This window comes from Pollicipes pollicipes, unplaced genomic scaffold (assembly GCF_011947565.3).
Source record: "Pollicipes pollicipes isolate AB1234 unplaced genomic scaffold, Ppol_2.1 Scaffold_2555;HRSCAF=2994_pilon_pilon_pilon, whole genome shotgun sequence".
Taxonomy (NCBI): Eukaryota; Metazoa; Arthropoda; class Thecostraca; order Pollicipedomorpha; family Pollicipedidae; genus Pollicipes; species Pollicipes pollicipes.
The window spans coordinates 855,176-873,153 of record NW_023596136.1 but is presented as its reverse complement, the minus strand read 5'-3'; the positions used below and the strand labels follow the sequence as shown (position 1 = coordinate 873,153).

The window sequence follows — 17,978 nt, the reverse complement described above, 5'->3', positions numbered from 1 at the left end:
CCGCCTTGAGGTCGCCAGTCCTCGGCACAAAACGTCCCTCCCGCCCCCTTCGTCTGGTGCAGATAACTGCGGTTCCGAAGCAAACTTTCTGCAGTCTTTGGTGCTGACGTCGGTTGCGTGTTAAGAACGCATGATCACGCACATGACGCATCCCTGAATGTACCCACAGAGGCGGAAATGCACGCGGTAGAATTGTTACGATGCCGGCACAGAGGGATCTACAAAACAGCCTTGGGCGTTGCGCGGGGCCTGGTATGAAGTCCAAACGAAACCGAGACATTGAGACTCGATTTCCTTCACATGCGCCACTATTAACACTTCATTTGTCAATAAGGCGGACAACTGTTGCGAACCCAACGCACGATTGTACCGCAGTGATAGTTAACAAGGGTGTGATTGCCAGTCCACCGCCGCCGCTCTATAGGTGTAGAGATCGCTGCGGCGTCACTGCTGATTTTACGGGATCATTTGATCACGTTTCAAGCATTTCAGTGTCAGGGTTGCCATTGTGGATGAGTTCATTGTCGATGACCAGCCAAACACAATTTGGATGCATCACCGATGGCCAAACTTTTCAAATAGACCGATGCCGCCTGGAATGGACGTATTCCCCGGGTGTGCAACAGCCCCAATGACCTGCTGCCCGTATCGTTTGACCCACATTCGTATCCCCACCACCGACGGCCGGCTTTGTTTGGCTACCGACAGGCGTCGCCATGACAACGGTGGCCGAGATGCCGGCCCGGTACGAGGAGGCCGCGGCGCCGGAGCAGGCGGCCACGGCGGCCTCGGTCGAGCGGGTCTCACCCCTGATGCGCGCCTGCCTGAGGGACGACGTGAATGAGGTGCAACGGATCCTAGGAAGCCAGGTGATGGGACCACGGGGACCGCTGGACCCCAGGGGACCATCGACTGGGCGGACCGCTATGCCCTGCTCGGCACCGAACCCCCTTGACCACTTGATTGGACCACCTAATGAGTGGCCCGTTATCAAATGCTGCTATGGCGATAAGTGTCCTCTAGCGTAGCGTGACCGGCACTGGCCGCCCTCGATACAGAACCTGCATAGTTGATGATCCACTGGCATGTCCGTATCAACAGCACAGTATATTTCGATAGCAAGCAGCAAATGCACATACAGCGCAGCCGACCTTAACCAAAGCCGGCCATGAACAGAGCCGCGCCCTAAGGTAGCCCCCCTATAGCCCCGTCCCGTGCTGACCGCCAGCCGGGGGCGGCTGAGCAGCTGGACGGGCACCGACGGACGCCGCTGCACCGCTGCGCGGACGCGTCAGGTGCTGGCTGCGCTGGCCTGCTGCTGGACGCTCGACCCGACCTGCTGGACGCCGCCGACGAGGACGGGCTGACGCCCGCTGTTGCTGGCCGTCATCAGTGGGCAGCAGCCGCTGCTGACTCTGCTGCTGGAGCGGGGCGCTGACAAGGACTGGAGGGACCACGAGCGGCACTCGGCCGTCCACTGGGCCACAGGTCAGACAAATGAAGCGCAGTCAGACACCCACGGCCGTCCCCTGGGCCACAGGCCAGACCAAAATGAAGCGCAGTCAGACACCCACGGCCGTCCCCTGGGCCACAGGCCAGACAAAATGAAGCGCAGTCAGACACCCACGGCCGTCCCCTGGGCCACAGGCCAGACAAAATGAAGCGCAGTCAGACACCCACGGCCGTCCCCTGGGCCACAGGTCAGACAAAATGAAGCGCAGTCAGACACCCACGGCCGTCCCCTGGGCCACAGGTCAGACAAAATGAAGCGCAGTCAGACACCCACGGCCGTCCCCTGGGCCACAGGCCAGGACACCCACGGCCGTCCCCTGGGCCACAGGCCAGACAGACTGAGCCGCGGTCAGATATCGACGGTCGTTCTCTGGGCCACAGGTCAGACACCCGCGGCCGTCCACTGGGCCACAGGTCAGACAACCACAGCCGTCCACTAGGCCACAGGTCAGACACCCGCGGTCGTCCACTGGGCCACAGGTCAGACACACTGGACTGTGAATGTACATCAGGTACATGAACCTATATTGCACCACATTAGGCGCACTGGCTGCCCATTAGGCCACATATAAGGCACGCCATGACGCAAAGCAAACAGGCTGGATTCGGGGTCACAGATAGAGGCGCACTAGATCTTATCGTACATTATTCCACAGGTTATTTACACTCGCTCGCCCACTCGTTCGTTCACGCGAGACACCCACTAGTAAGATTTTTAATATCGAACAAATGGTTGACAAAAGAGCTCATGAGCGTCGTCATAAAGCATGACCGTGTCCTCATGTCACTGTGCTGACCCGGCCCCGACCGCCCACCATCGCCGGTAACACCACCCCGCTGCCGTGCGCGCGACAGTGTGCGGCGAGCTGGACCTGCTGGACGTGCTGCTGGAGGCCGGCGCCAACGCGTCCACCCCGGACATCCACGGCGCTTACCCGATCCACTACGCCGCCCAGATGTGCGGCCCTAACTCAGGTGCGGAGGCGCCGCCCCACAGCGCTGTGTGGTGTGAGTGAGGAATGCCGCTGACCTGCAGCCGTCCACGCCACCCGTGCTGCTGACGCCCCTGCAGTGCAGTAATCACTGGAGAGATGGACTTTCGCTCAGGCTTCCATGCATTCAGCGCAGGCGCTTGCCATACCTGTGACGAGGACTCGCTGCCGCATCAGCTCGGTTGGCACAAAGGATTACCGTGTCGTTTTGAGTGTAATGACGTGTATGTGTGCCGGAAGGCTTTGCCTTCACGGGTCTCGGAAGCTCTGATGACTTGGGCCGTTAGGAGACGGCTTACATTCTTCGCTCTCAGGCCGAAGTCCGTCGATTAAAACTGGGGCGAAACACGCGACGGCTGGATCCGGCCTCGCTGTCTGGTAAGCTGACGCCGCGGTCGTGCCATCAGAAATGGCGACGGACGTGCGCGTCGGCCTGCTGGCGCTGCGGCGGCTGCTGGCCGCGGGGGTGGACGTGCACGTGGTGGACCACGACGGCCGTCAGCCGCTGCTCTGGGCCGCCTCAGCCGGTGAGGGCAGGCGGCCGGCCACCGCTCTCACTGGCGGCCACGGCAACGGGTATTGATTGTGAATGACGTAAAGGTCAAATGGTGCCGTCTCCGCTTATTGAATGCTCTCCTTTGGATGGTTTCATCATGCGCTCGCAATTGCTTCCACGCGGTCTGTTTAGTACCCGCGCGTGGGGTTGTGTTCTACAGCGATGCTCGTCTTATATCCCTTTTATGAATATCTTACACTCTCACTTAGATATGGAAGTTGAAATTGCGGTGGTTGTGGTATGTTTCAAAGGACCTTTCCATGGAGAGGGCCTACGTGTAATGTACTTGAATGCATAATCAAATGATGTTTTGAAGAGCACTACAGGCCACAAGGACCGGTTATGCACGTGTGGAAATGCGATTAATTTTCCCAGCTATGAGTGTTGCCTTCACCGAAGGAATGTAGTCTTAGCCCCAGATACAATAGGTAATTGCACAGTGGAATACGAGTCCACGGGATCAATGTGAGCGTGCAAAACGCGCCTATAGCTAAGGGTTTTCCCGGTGGCGCTCTCGGCTGTCTCCGACCTCCGCCGTCGAGCTTGAGCCAGCCGCTGACGGGCTGCCGTTACCCTGCAGAGACGCGGCCGTCAAAGACGTACTGTCCCTCAGGCAGCTCGGACGCGCTGGTCAGCCTGGTGAACGCCGGAGCCAGCGTGGCGGCCGCCGACAAGGACGGCCTCACCGGTGAGGCTGACCCGGCCCTGCCCTCTGGGCACGCAGCGCGCGCGGGGCCGCCGCTGCGCCTGGCCCGTACGCACACCGGCGCGCGCTTACACACGCTCGGGCCCGCGGGCAGACACACACTGAACACACTGACACGCGTGGCACGCGACACACGCGTGCGGAGAAGCGCGAAGGAGAAGCACCGTTTGATGAATGGTCCTGCCGAGCACGACGCACGTTGTCAGTCCGAGTGACCGGTATGAATGCAAGACTTTACCGAAAGGTCAACAATGCTTTTGAACATTTCGTTACTGAAGGTGCCGTTCGGGTCTAATTACACGGACGGCTGTTGCTTTCTGCCCTCCTTTCAACCGTAACACGCGACAGCTATCGTGTATTTACCTCTTGTCTCTTCACGCCCGCTTACATCGTATATCAAGCGCTAATAACGAACATAATGCCCTGCATGTACCCGCTCACGAGTCCCGGCTGAATAACGCTGGCGCGTCTGTGTGCGGCGCCGGTTGTACCTGCACCGAGCCGACGGCGCGCGCATCAGTGCGGCCCGACGCCCGTCTGCCGCAGCGCTGCACTGCGCGGCCAGCCGGGGACACACGGACTGCATCGACACCCTGGTCACGCTGTGCGGCGCCGACGTGGACGTGATGGACAGCAACGGCTGCACGGCCCTCTTCTACGCCGTCACGCTGGGCCACGCCGACTGCACCGAGCTGCTGCTCCGGAGCGGCGCCGAGCCCAACCGACAGGACCGCAAGGGACGCACGTGAGCACTCTGGGATCGCAAGGGACGCGCGTAAGGACCCTGGGACCGAAAGGGGCGTGCGTAAGGACCCTGGGACCGAAAGGGGCGTGCATCCCACGCAAGTACACTGAGAATGCAAGAGACGTGCATGAGAACCCGGGGATCGCAGAGGGCGCAAGTAAGCATCCAGTGACGACAACTGAGGCACCAAGTGGCCGGGGACCGCAAGGGAGGTACAGAAGTGCCAGGGTATCACATGGGAGACACGGGAGTGTCCGGGGACGCCAGGACTGCGGGGCGCTCGGGAGTGTTCGGGGACGCCAGGACTGCGGGGCGCTGGGGAGTGTTCGGGGACGCCAGGACTGCGGGGCGCTGGGGAGTGTTCGGGGACGCCAAGACCGCAGAGCGCTCGGGAGTGTTCGGGGACGCCAGGACTGCGGGGCGCTGGGGAGTGTTCGGGGACGCCAGGACTGCGGGACGCTCGGGAGTGTTCGGGGACGCCAGGACTGCGGGGCGCTGGGGAGTGTTCGGGGACGCCAGGACTGCGGGGCGCTGGGAGTGTTCGGGGACGCCAGGACTGCGGGGCGCTCGGGAGTGTCCGGGGACGTCAGGACTGCGGGGCGCTGGGGAGTGTTCGGGGACGCCAGGACCTGCGGGCGCTGGGGAGTGTTCGGGGACGCCAGGACTGCGGGGCGCTGGGGAGTGTTCGGGGACGCCAGGACTGCGGGGCGCTGGGGAGTGTCCGGGGACGCCAGGACCGCAGAGCGCTCGGGAGTGTCCGGGGACGTCAGGACTACGGGGCGCTGGGGAGTATCCGGGAACGGCGTCAATTTTGTAAGTACATGCCTATGTTAAAAGGGGCAGCAGCGACCCAAGGGACACAGGGAAATGCCTGGCGTAGCACCAGAACCGTAGTAAATGTTCAATGAAGTAGGATGTGACTTGGGTCGCACATGGGTGACCACTAGCCAGGGACAGTAGGGTCACAAGCGACAACTTGAAATTTTTTTGCTCCATGTTGTAAACAAAAGAAAGCATGCTCATTCTAGTCATCGTTGCTTTCTCTTGCACAGCTGACCACCGCCGTCGTGTTCTTTAGGCCGGCCCACTGCGGCGCTGCGAAGGGCCAGATAGAGACGGTGAAGATGCTGGCTCGATACAACGCCAGCCTGGGCATCCGCAACGTGAGGGGGGACCTGCCGCTTCACGAGGCCGTCCGGTCCGGCAGAAAGGAGCTGGTCAGGTCAGCTCAGGTCGGGCCAGCGGGGCGGCATAGACCCGTTCGTCAGGTCATGGCCTGGTGATCGTTCATCACCTACGCTGAGCCTTACGTGAATGCCGCTGGAAGTCATCTGTCTTGAAACTATGTTTTTTTACAACCAACGTTACGATCAAGGAAAAGCGCCAAAGACCAAAGAACCCATTTCATCTGTTTGTTTCCAAGGACGTACATGACATTTCGAGCTACCGTGCAGCGTTAGGTACGAACGGTTACGGTAGCTCTCCCACATTGCATGGGTTTTGACGTTGGCCATGAAATTACCATCGTGAGCTGTCAGGTTACCGAATAACCATATGAGTGAAACCAGATCTCGCAAAGGCACAGTATAAACAAAAAGTGATTCAAATAGCGATGGAAATAAACAAAGCTGAGTGGCGAAAGAGCCCGTGAGCATCCCTTTCGCATTGCTGCGAGCGTACATGAGGTTGCAAGGACAGGGGATGCGGCCGAAAGGAAGTAAGTCCGCAGAGTTACCGGTCGGAAAGACCACAACAGAAATACGATGCAAGTACTTATGTAAAGTTGATAAATTAAGAGACATTAACAAATAAATGGGCATGATGAAACTGAGATCCCTCGATAGCATTTTGCAGCCGCCATCGTCTATGCGTTTGGTAGATCTTAGCAAAACAGCAGATCAACAACTACACATACAAATATAGATGCCAGGCGGCCGCACTTACACCGCTTTTTTTGTCGCACCATGTAGCCCGCCGCGCCGCAACGCGGTCCCACGCCATGCCTGTGCGGCGCGCGAGACCGAGGTCTCGTGTTCCGACCGAGCCGCCGTCCGCAGGTGGCTGCTGCAGCAGCGCCCGGAGTCGGTCAACCACGCCAACAACGAGGGCAGGTGTCCGCTGCATACGGCCGCCATGACCAACAACGTCGAGATGTGCAAGGTAATGCTCGGCAGGGTCCGGCACGTGGGGAGACATCTAGCGGAGAGATGGAGAAACAGGCTCACATTGGACCTCGCTGCGGTTTTCAGGTTGTTTGTTTGCGTGCAGACTGATAACAATGGAAGTGATCCGCTTCCATGAATGAGCCACGCTATCGCGCAGACAGGGTTTATTAAACGCGAATAGAGGCGCTGATCGACAGCATAGGCTAGATTATTTCCCAACGTGACAGGTGCCCATTGAAATATTTGCATTGCGTGCTCCGGTGCTCAAATACATAAGGCTCTTGTGTTGCATTAAACTATATTTATCGTTCTGGTTGATGACGTAGTCGTTTGCACGATCACCTCATGCACACGATGTACCACAAAGTCCATAAGAAGGGATAAAAGTGGCGTCGAAGTCGCCACTTTTATCACTGTTTAAGGTTTCATCACTGCTTGCAAAACAGCTTAATCACAGCATCTGTGTAGTAGGTTATTGAGCTACCTCAAGAAGCGCTCGTGCAGCCAAACTTTTGCAAATAGTGTCAGTAAGCCGCAGCTTCATGGCAGAATGGGAAGGCGGAGACTTAAAGCCTCGTGCAGGGTGGGTTGGTGGGGTTCATGCAGACTCGCGACACGCAACCACGAGGGCACGCCGGACTCCGCCCATGGAAGATAATGTCGAGAAAGTCGTCTTCTCCTTTCGATTGGTTAGCGAGAGTTGACGGGATTCATCCCTATGTGTGTCTCCATCTGAGATGGGAGGACCAGACCAAGGCGACGGGGCGACGGGAAGATGTCCATCCTCTGCCTCATGTGCATGCCTGTGCGCGCTTCAGGTGCTGATGGACCTGCACGCCCAAGTGAACCCTCTGATGCGGTCGAGCACCGGCCAGCTGATGACACCCCTGGACTCGGCTCTGAGCAGGGGCAGCCGCAGCTGCGCCAAGTACCTCCAGCTGCACGGAGGAGCGTCGGCCAGCGCACTCACAGACCTCAGGTCACCGCCTCAGGTCAACGACTCCGGGTAGGGGTCATCAAACTCTCCGCGGAGGGTGAAGTCTTAATCAGTTATCAGCGGCATTTTGAAATTGTCAGTTCAGTGAGAGTACGCGCAATTGGCGTTCAACCGCAAAGGTCTTGAGGTAAAATGTCATTAGTTCGTGCATATAAGTATATCAACATACTCACCAGCTTGCAGCTCTCATGTAAAAATGTTCGCGCCAGGCGTGCTTGCACCTATGCCAGTTGTTGGCATCAGTGTATTTTATGTGCATTATAAATCACACAAATTGGCGTCAGTGTAACAGTTTCTAAGGCTTATAGTGAGCCATTGGGCTTTTCTTACAGTTTTGAAATATCATTAAACTCGCAGGTCCGGTCGTACAGTGTATTCCGGTAGAATGTGGCTCTGCTCAGCGTGCCGTGCTGCGCGTGGCAACTGTCAATGTTCCCCATTAGCCCAACATGGCTTACCAAAACATCGTAAACTGCCAAGATGGCCAAATGGCGGGCGAAAATCGGACCCTTGTCTTGGCAACTAGGGATCACACCGAAAAGAAATCAGCCCATTTCGGGGCGGCAGAAGACGGACAATCGCACTGACGATCCCGTGGGGCGGTGTGAGCGGCGGCGCACGTGAGCTCGTGCAGAGAAAAACCGGCACGGTGGTTACGGGACGGAGGGATGGTGTCAGACTTCAGCAGTCCCAGCAGGCAGCCCCATGCAACCAGCGGCGTGGACGAGGTGCATGCGCGTCAGCACATCACCCCGCAGCTCAACGCTGCCCGCCTCATAACGATGCCAACAAACGATCGGCAGGCTGCCAATATCGCGTCTTTTTCGAAACTGATCTTGCATCCGACAGGCTACCACCCAAACCAAGTAAGATGGAGACGTCAAAATGACACGGGCGTAAAACCCAACACATAGTGGCCAATGACCACCCGTAGTATTGGCACGCTTTGCAATGTTCAGGTCAAAATAGCCTAAGGTCCGAGCCGCTGCAAATTTGCGGATTTTGTCGGTGCAAAAACCCGCGCGCGATCGGCGATCTGCCACCAACCATGAATTACCTGAACAGCCACGCTTCAGCCGAAGGTCGTCTGCGCGGCGGAAGTAACTGTGCAGGAGTGTGACCGAGCACTCGGCACTCGCTGGTCGCAGCAACACTGGACCAAATGAACTCGGCTGAGGCAGCAGCATGAGATTGTCCTGCCACGCACAGCGTTTCCGGGTGCTGGTGGCATGCCCTGCCGAGCGCAACACATACGTTTGCTGACTGTCTCTCATATTGTGTGATATGTCAATAGGGGGGTCCGAGCCGAGACTGCCACGTCTGGTCGCCTCAGCATGTAATGAGTGAACTTCCCTCGAGACTGCTGGGGAAATCTTGTAATAACATATTTTAGAGTCACCGAGTGTCACTGAATGTCTTCGTTTGAATCGGAGTGTGCGGCGTACAACGTCCCTAATCCATCAGCACCTGGGGTTTATCTACTCTCAGCCACGACCGCTTAGGGTCATAAGTGCTCCCTCCTTGGAAGATACGTAGCACTTTGGGTAGCTGTGGTCAGTGTCAGCAAGGAAACATTAAGTTAGCATCAGCACGTCACTAAATCACAGGTGGTGCTAAGAGCCACTGACATATTTTTAAGTGCTCAGGCCGCGTATCGTCCGCAATAATGGTCGAAAAGGTTTCACATACCTGTGGACCTTTACACGGAATAGTTTTCGAAAGAAGAGTGTTACAAAACACACGACGCACGGAATAGTTTTTGGGAGGAAAGTAGAACAAGAAAAGTGACAGTGCACAAAAACAAAATTCCCAGAAAAAAACACCAAGTGTTGAAGGTATTTTTGCGACATTTGTCCTTACTTTTGTTGGCTTACAACATGCAATCCATCCACAATGTTTACTCATTTCTTAGCAATGCGACGTTCAGTTTCGATTCTCCATATATAATGACTCCAACAGGGGCACATGCATCATGCTCTATTTACAAAACCAAATCAGGCATTGCATAAAACTAACGCTGGGCGCAATTTATTTTTCGAACCTTTTTGTACATCGCACAAACATGGCCTCCAGTTACATTAAATCGTGATTGACCTCGATCGAAGCGGGTGATCAAGTCCTTTCCATGACCTTCAACGCAATTTGCTTCCTCCATGTGCACCAGTCACCACTAATGTCATAATGCGCTTCACCCTCGCGCTTTTGTAACGTCCTCTCCGCGTGCCCTCAAGCGACACGATGGTGAAGGAGGTGGCCGTGTTGTCGGCGGACACTCTGCCGCACCTGCTGACGCAAGGCCGGCCGCTGCTGCCGGCCATCACACGCCGCCCTAACGGCTCGGCAGCTCGCACACCAGGGAATGACGTCATCGGCCGCACCAGTGACGTCACCAGGCCGCCGACCGACAGCGAGGCGCAGACGGACCGACGTAGCACGGAGAACATGGGCGTACAGGTCAGCGCGGGTTCGGCAGTAGCTGCATGTCAGAACTGAGTGAATGGGATAAAATTATGTGAAAACTATGTAACGTTGGAAAAAGTGGAAAAATTCAACTGCGTGAGGTAGGAATCGCTAATTATAACTGGGCGCCGATTTCCGTGGGGAACCCAAATTATTCACGACTAATGTTGGCTGAGGCGATTCACGCACGCCATGTTTACACCGAACCAATCAGTCTGACAGTGACGGTAATCGATCAAACGAGTCGAAACTATGAAGTTAAACCGTGACAGACCCCATTTTGTCGTCATCCACACGGTGTCCTGTTGTCTCCGGACGCCAGCTGCCGCCACAAGCATCCCCGGGCGGCCGGCAAGTGATCACGTCGCTGTCTCGCGCCTGCGCCGGTCGCGTGCTCGAGACGCTTCATTCTTCGACAGGTGGAGATGCCGGAGCTGCAGCCGTCGGCGAGCGCGGCGGCCGGCGGCGGCACATCGACGCCTCCGCGACGGCTGCGGCACAGGGAGCGGCGCCAGACGCAGGAGGTGCACATCCGCCACAACCATGACGGCGACGCGGCCTCTCCGGAGCAGCCGGCGCCGGACGCCGCGCCCCGCCGGCCGCGTCACACCAACACCCTGATCCGGGAGGAGAGTGAGGATGACGTGCACACTGTGGAGCTGGTGCGCCGCCGACTGCGGCGAGAGCGCAACGAGCGCTACGTGGACGAGCGCTACGAGACGGACGAGGACGAGCGCCGTGGCGAGAACGAGGGACGAGGCCCGGCGGGGCAGCGACGTCGCGACGGCCGGGAGCGGGAGGAGGCCCGGCGCGGTCCCGCCGAGGGCGGCGAGGACGACCGCTGGCGCAGTGAGCCGACGCTTGGGCGTCGTTCCTCCGGTGAGGACGGCGAGGACCGGAAGGTCGGCAGGAGGAGGCACCGGCGCCACCGCCGAGGAGGCCACAGCAGCGATGAGTTTGAGGAGAGGTGGGGCTCGCGGCGCTCGGGCAGCATGGTCTCGGAGCGACCCCACCGCCATCGCCACCACCGCCAACGCTCCAGCGACGACTCTGAGGAGAGGCGGCGGTCCCGGCTTGCGGCGAGCGTGGCGTCGGAGCGTCCCCATCGCCGCCACCGCCGCCACCGTCACCACTCCAGCGACGAGTCGGCGGAGCGCACCCTGCGGGGGCCGCGCAGGGCGGGCAGCTGTGGCGTCCGACCGTCCGCGCCGCTACCGCCACCGCCGCCGCTCCAGCGAGGACTCGGAGGAGCGCTGGCGCTCGCGCCGTTCCGGCAGCGTGATGTCAGAACGGCCGCGGCGCCGCCGCCGCCACTACCGCAGCTCCGAGGAAGCGCGCCTGGCTGCGGGAGGGCGGGCGCCGCCAGTCGCCGCCCTCGGACCGACACCGCAGCCGGCGGCGGGCCGAGGAGCGCGGCGAGTGGCGCGGCAGGGGACGGCGGCGGCACGCCGGCACGCCGCTCCACTCCGAGTCAGACTCGGAGTCGCTGAGCTCGTGGCGCTCCGACCGGCCGTCGGCCGACGCGGAGGCGGCGGGTGGCCCGTCGGGCTTGAGCGAGACGCACCCGGACCCGGCCAAGGACAGGACAAAGACAGAGCAGGGCGAGCGTAAGGTGAGCGCCGGCGAGAAGGAGGTGTCCGTACGGACCGACTCCGGTATCGCCAGCGAGGAGCAGACGGTCAGACGGCACGCGGAGCAGGGGCTGCGCGCGATAGTGGAGGCTCAGGAGAAGACGGTGCCGAGCGCAGATGGCGATCATGACACTGACATGGGTAAGGGTGAGGTAGTGTTCACTGTGGCTGAAGTGCACACGAAAACGAGTTATAATCAAAAGTACATTAACCATGTGGGAAAAAGTGGCAGTGATGTTTCATTAATTCCAAATCATGAATCACTCGAAAGTGAATTTGGCGTGGTTAATGACAAACCATCACTGAACGGTATCGAAGGTAATCAAGATAATGTCAAGCAGCGGCGAAAGGGTAGCCAAGACCACACAGATGGCCCGACACCACCAGCGGAGCAGCGCAGCATAGAAAAACATGGCCCCCATGATCTGGAGCTAGATCAGAGCAAGAGCCCCGTTTCTCCATCTGTACCAGCCGCGGATAGTGTACCCTCCCAGACCTCCCCTCGCAGCCCCCACGCCGAAGCAGACCTCGATCAGGCCAGGTCGGCCGCGCGGAAGGACGGACCGGTGCCCACCAGCCCGTCGGGTCCCCAGCACACCGGCTCTCCGCCTGACGCCCTGCCCAGTTCGCGAGTGAGGGGCCCGGGACCAGCCTGAGGCCGCCGGCCGCCGTTCCCGGCTCCCGGTGCCGGTGGAGGGGACGGCTGCCGGACCCGGCCGGCAGCGAGATCCAGCTGGGCCCCAGCGAAGGGGTCCAACTGGGTCCGGGGAACAGGATCGAAAGAAGCCCGGGCAACGAGAACCAAACGGACAGCTGCCACGGGACACAGATGGGTCCAAACCTTCAGGGGCTCGGCCATGCCCTCAGCAACGGGGTCCAGATGGTTCCGGGCAGCAGCGTCCAAAGAGGCCCGGGCAGCCAGAACCGGATGGACAGCTGCAACAAGACCAAGATGGGCCTAAGCATCGGGATGCAGAGCTGCTAGACCAGCTGCCAAATGGATCCAGACATCTGGAGGCAGATGGATCCAGGCAGGGGAACGCAGATGGATCCGGACAGCGGGACGCGGATGAATCTAGACAGGCGGACGCAGATGGCTCCGGACAGCCGGATTCGGCTAAGCCCCAGCAGCAGGGCCTGGACGGGGCTCGGCAGCGTGATCCGGGGGGTTCCGGACAGCAGGACCCAGTCGCCTCCCGTCAGCGGGCGCCGGCCGAGCCGTCGAGGGCGAGCGCGGCCCGGCCGGACTCGGCGAGAGCGTTCCAGCCGGCGCGGCGGGTCGGCGCACTGGAGAGAGACCTCGTCCGACTGGACAGGAGCCCGCAGTCGCGGAGCTCGCGAGCCGCCGCCAGCCCGCTCAGGTGAGCGCTCGTGAGCTCCGCCCGCTCTCAGCCGTGACTCTCCCCGGTCCGTGAAGGCGCGAGGCCGCTGAGCCTCTCTCGTGTGGCGTGACGCTCGCGCTGATGGCTGCGGTGTGGTCACGGTCTTGACACCCGCGCCGCAGTGTTGCTCTGAAAGACCCTGCTCGCTGCGTCGACGTCTGACTGAATCGTTGGGTTTCATCTCCCCATGATCGTTAGGGGTTTTACGACGCCTGCACCACCCGACGTCGCTGTCATAATCTCACGAGCCGGCCAGGACAGAGGCCATCGAGACTCAGCCGCTGCTGGGGTTTCAATCCGCGACCACTTTTTCGCGGCACAGGTTCCAGGCGGAGAGGAGGATTCTCCAAGACCTCCTCGAGCTGAAGCGGGTCCAGATGCGCACCAGGAAAGCCAATTCTAAGGCGTTCGTCAAGCGACTCTCTGATAGCTTTAACCTGAGCGTCATCAAGTGGCACCTGGAGCGTTACACCGGTCCACATACCTACAACGACTACGAGCAGTACCTGAATGGTCCGTACCGTATGTGAACACTGTAGAGCATACACCTTTAGGGGTATACCGTCCAAAGGCATGTCCATGGCATTGTAGGTGAGTTTTATGCCAAGTTTTGTCCATTCCTCCCGTAAAGAGGCAGTAGCTCACGTCCGGGAGTAGGATGCGCGAAATGTGTTTAAACACCCAGTTTGTCTAGGGCTGCGGGTGGGATGCCATGTCTGTATATATCGACGCTTGATGTAAGAAGGAAGGGCCTTCAGCTCTTGGTTCCTCGGCATTGTGAGCTGAAAGTTCTAGGCTTTCAACTGATGAAAAGTTACTAAGTAAAAACATAAAAAATCACATTAAGTCACTAAACTAACTCTAAAAGGATCAGTCATTCAATCCCCCAGCACCCCGTATACAGTTAAAGGCAAAAGACTACAAAATATAACAACACAGGCGGTATGACTTTGGGCTTAACCACCCGCGGTGCTATTTTTTGCAGCCTTTGACGTTGAGCTGTGTGTGTGATACTGAGAGCTTGGTTGACTTACATTTTTTGGCTTCTATTAGTAACATTGTCTGCGCTGATTGGGAGCACTTTCTGGATTCACGAGTTTTTTAACGTAATATTCTGCCGATTTTTTTGACTATTGGTTTATCTTGAGAGTGAGCACAGCTCAAAATATTGAAAATCGTCCATGAATTTGTTTTTTAGCATGACAGCGCCGGGTGAACCAGTGCCTCATGGTCTATTTAAGGTTGTTAGCTCAACATAAAAGCCGTCAACTCACATTTCTCGACACACATTTTTGCTCGGCCCCAAAAGCCGTTTTATTCCGAGCTGCCTCTGGCTGTTACGGCTCGTCCAGCCCACCAGTTGCGCCACGCCCACATCCCTCCCTCCGCCCTGCACTAGCGGAGTGGCCGGGCCGTCCGACAGCCCACCGGTGACACCACGCCCACATCCCTCCCTCCGCCCTGCACTGGCGGAGTGGCCGTGCCGTCCGAGTTCCATCAGCCGTCACCAGTGCCATCACTCTCTGTCGTCCCCCCCTTCCCGTGCTGACCCGGCTGCCCCCCTCGCCGCAGACCAGCTGCGGCAGGTGCAGAGCCCGGGCCGGGCCGGACCGGTCCGGCGCCGGGCCGCGGACGACTTGGCGCACGTCAGCCGGAGTCAGCGGTCCGGCCGGGCGGGGCCGGACGCGCTCCACTGCCACCAGAGCACCTACCGCTGCCACCACGCCGCACACGCCTACACCGGCGTCCCCTGCGTGGCCTACAGTGAGGGGCGCCGAGGACGGCGGCGTCAGGCCGCTGACCAGGTCACTGACGCTGGGGCCGCGTCAGGCCGCTGGCCAGGTCACTGACGCTGGGGCCGCATAGGTCGCTGGCCAGGTCACTGACGCTGGGGCCGCATAGGCCGCTGGCCAGGTCACTGACGCTGGGGCTGCATAAGCCGCTGGCCAGGTCACTGACGCTGGGGCTGCATAGGCCGCTGGCCAGGTCACTGACGCTGGGGCTGCATAGGCCGCTGGCCAGGTCACTGACGCTGGGGCCGCATAGGCCGCTGGCCAGGCCACTGACGCTGGGGCCGCGGCTGGGTGACGGCGGGGTGTGCGCCCCGTGATGTAGCGCTTGTCATGGCTGTGTTCTCTGCACAATTGTGTCGAAATACTTTTTATTTTTGTTTTGGTGTTCGCGGGCTCTGCTTCCATGTTAAGTTAGACCATCAGAATAAAGTTATTTCTACATTTTCTTTGCTGGAACGTTACAAAAATGTAGAGAAAAATTATTGTCACATAAAGCCTATCTTAATCGGGCATTATTCACTGGCATGACTGCTTTGTCGCCCAAATTACGATCCGTTTGAGAAGTGATCCGAACATCTGAAATAAACAATATTGTTTGTTCATATAAACTGGGCTAAGTCCGTTATGAAATGCAAATGAGGGGGGAGGTCGCCTGGCTCTCCACTTGGCTTCTTATCATTTATTAAAATTGATGCGTCCTGTGCACGAAGTTATACGCATTGCAGTCCCATGTGATTGTGCGTGCCATATGAAACGCGTGCATGCAGGACAAAGTAACACAAAGTAAGGTAACCGAGTCCGGTAAGGCCAAGGTCGAGTAGGGCAAACTTAGGTAAAAGCTGTATGTAGGTCTTATGAAAAGGGATTTGGGGTAAAAATTCCGTTTACTGCCAATTTTCACCGCTATAATACGCAGACCAACCGTTTCGGGCTCTGGTGGCTGGAAATCCTTGCCTGAATAGGTGCAATGTATCCCAATAACATCTAATTTGGGGCAGATCAAGCCTAGTCGTTGGCATTTGATGTTTTAACATTTCAAACGTGACCGAACGTCATTCGCCTACACATTGTGGTATGTATGCTGAATAAGATCAAGAACAAATCAGAAGGTCCAAATGGTCTCACTCGGGTCGGGTCGGGTTGAGTCGGGTCGGGTTGCATCGCGTCGCGTCGCGGCGGGTCGGATCGGGTCGGGTCGGGCCTAGTCGGGTCGGGTCGGGTCGGGTCGGGTCGGGTCGGGTCGTGTCGGGTCGGGTCGGGTCGCGTCGCGTCGTGTCGCGCCGCGTCGCGGCGGGTCGGATCGGGTCGGGTCGGGTCGAGTCGGGTCTGGTCGGGTCGGGTCGGGTCGGGTCGGGATGGTTCGGGTCGGGTCGGGTCGGATCGGCGCGTTGTCACGAGCACCGGCGATCCGCGGTCTGCTAACCCGCCACCCTCGACTCTCCGCAGTCAAAAAGTCAACCAGTGCCGGCACCGGCGGGCCGACCAGACGGACTGTATTTCCGCGGCTTCAGTCGCTGCAGCAGGAGCCTCCGCAGCCAGAGTCGAGCCGTCCGCCGCCGGCGACATCTGAAGGCGGCCGCCGCTTCCGGCTGAGCTGCAGCATTCGGCCGGCGGGGGGCGGTGCGGCGCGGCCGGCCAGCGACGAGGGGGCCCGGGCGACATCGGACCGGCCGGCTGCTGACCCTCACCTGCCGCGGCACGCGCACGCCGTCACGCTGTAGAGGCGCGTGACGAGGTAACAGGTGGCGCGACCTCAGGGGTCGGCTCAGAGGTGGTCCAGATGCGGGACGGGGCGGCTTGGTGCGGTCACGGGTCTGGTCAGGTCAGGTCAGAGGTGCGGCGGCAGCCTGGTGCGGACCCGACGAGTCATAAGGGTACCCAGTTGGCCGCAGGACCAGATGGACGACAAGTGATGACGGGATCGTAAAAATGAGTGTCCTTCTCATGGCGCCTGAAGCGTCGACATAGCTGTGATGAGCGAAGGCCACGCGCTGTTGGGAACGGCGCCAGCCGGCCATTTTGGCGCGAGTTGTTTGCTTGGGGTTGCAACTGCCGGCATTTGCGCGCTTCGTACGTGATTTGTTCCGCTTATAATTGTACCTTATATGCTAAATACACCCATGTGACGCCGTTAATAAAAATGTACACATTCCTGGTGCCAAATTACTTTCACCTTATTGTATCTACTTGTACTTGTACATGACAGAGTGAACGCACTGACGGAGTGAGCAAACCTCATTCGCCAGGCCGTTCGACACGAAGAAGCGACAGCGACCCGTCATCCCTCAGGCGCTCCACCTGTCAAAGCCCGCTAACGCCGTCACAAAACGATGTTTTTCCACTGGCAGCGCGAGTGGGGGAGCGCTCTCGGGATTCGGTTGTGAAGAGATGCGTGGTCGCACGGTGTGTGATGTGATGATGATGTGATGTCATGATGTGATGTTATGGTGTGATGCATGGCGTGCGCGGTTTGTGCATCAACAGAATGGCGGGCTGAAGCATTAAGGCAGCAGAGATTCCGTGCTTTCACACTCGCTCGGTGCATGTCATGTTCTTTGCCTCGCCGCAACATTGCAAGACGATGTGAATGTCATGCTCTTTCGGTCGTTCAGTCTATGGTGTCATACCCTATGCTCAGGAGCGCGTCACCAAATCGGTTTCACTTTTGACGTCAAAATCACAGCGCACCTTTCGACCCCGCTTATCTTTTTGTTTCATCCTGCATCCTCCCGACGCCCCGTTTGTCCGGGGCGGGCTGCAGCGCCAGCCCCAACTGGGCCGAGAGGCTCACTGGAGGGAGACCCAACCGAGCGCCCAGCGCATACCCCGTGGAGGGTCTCTGCACGGGCTAAGCTCGGTGGTTGGCCCCCCGGCGCATGCAGTCCTGCCCCATCGTTACCCAGTCTCCTTCATCCCGTACCCCTGAGATGATCAATGTTAGTCGAAAGGGCTCCAACCCAAATAACCAAGCCACAGATCGCCGAGAGCGCGGGTTGCGACTCTCCTAACGGTACAGCACTGCGGCGTCACGTGCGTCAG

The 17,978-nt window shown here is 58.8% G+C and overlaps 1 pseudogene; it reads left to right on the top strand.

Annotated features, from left to right (window-relative positions):
• Positions 1 to 716: 716 nt before the first annotated feature.
• Positions 717 to 7,686, top strand: LOC119107243 (serine/threonine-protein phosphatase 6 regulatory ankyrin repeat subunit B-like; annotated as a pseudogene).
• Positions 7,687 to 17,978: the final 10,292 nt, after the last annotated feature.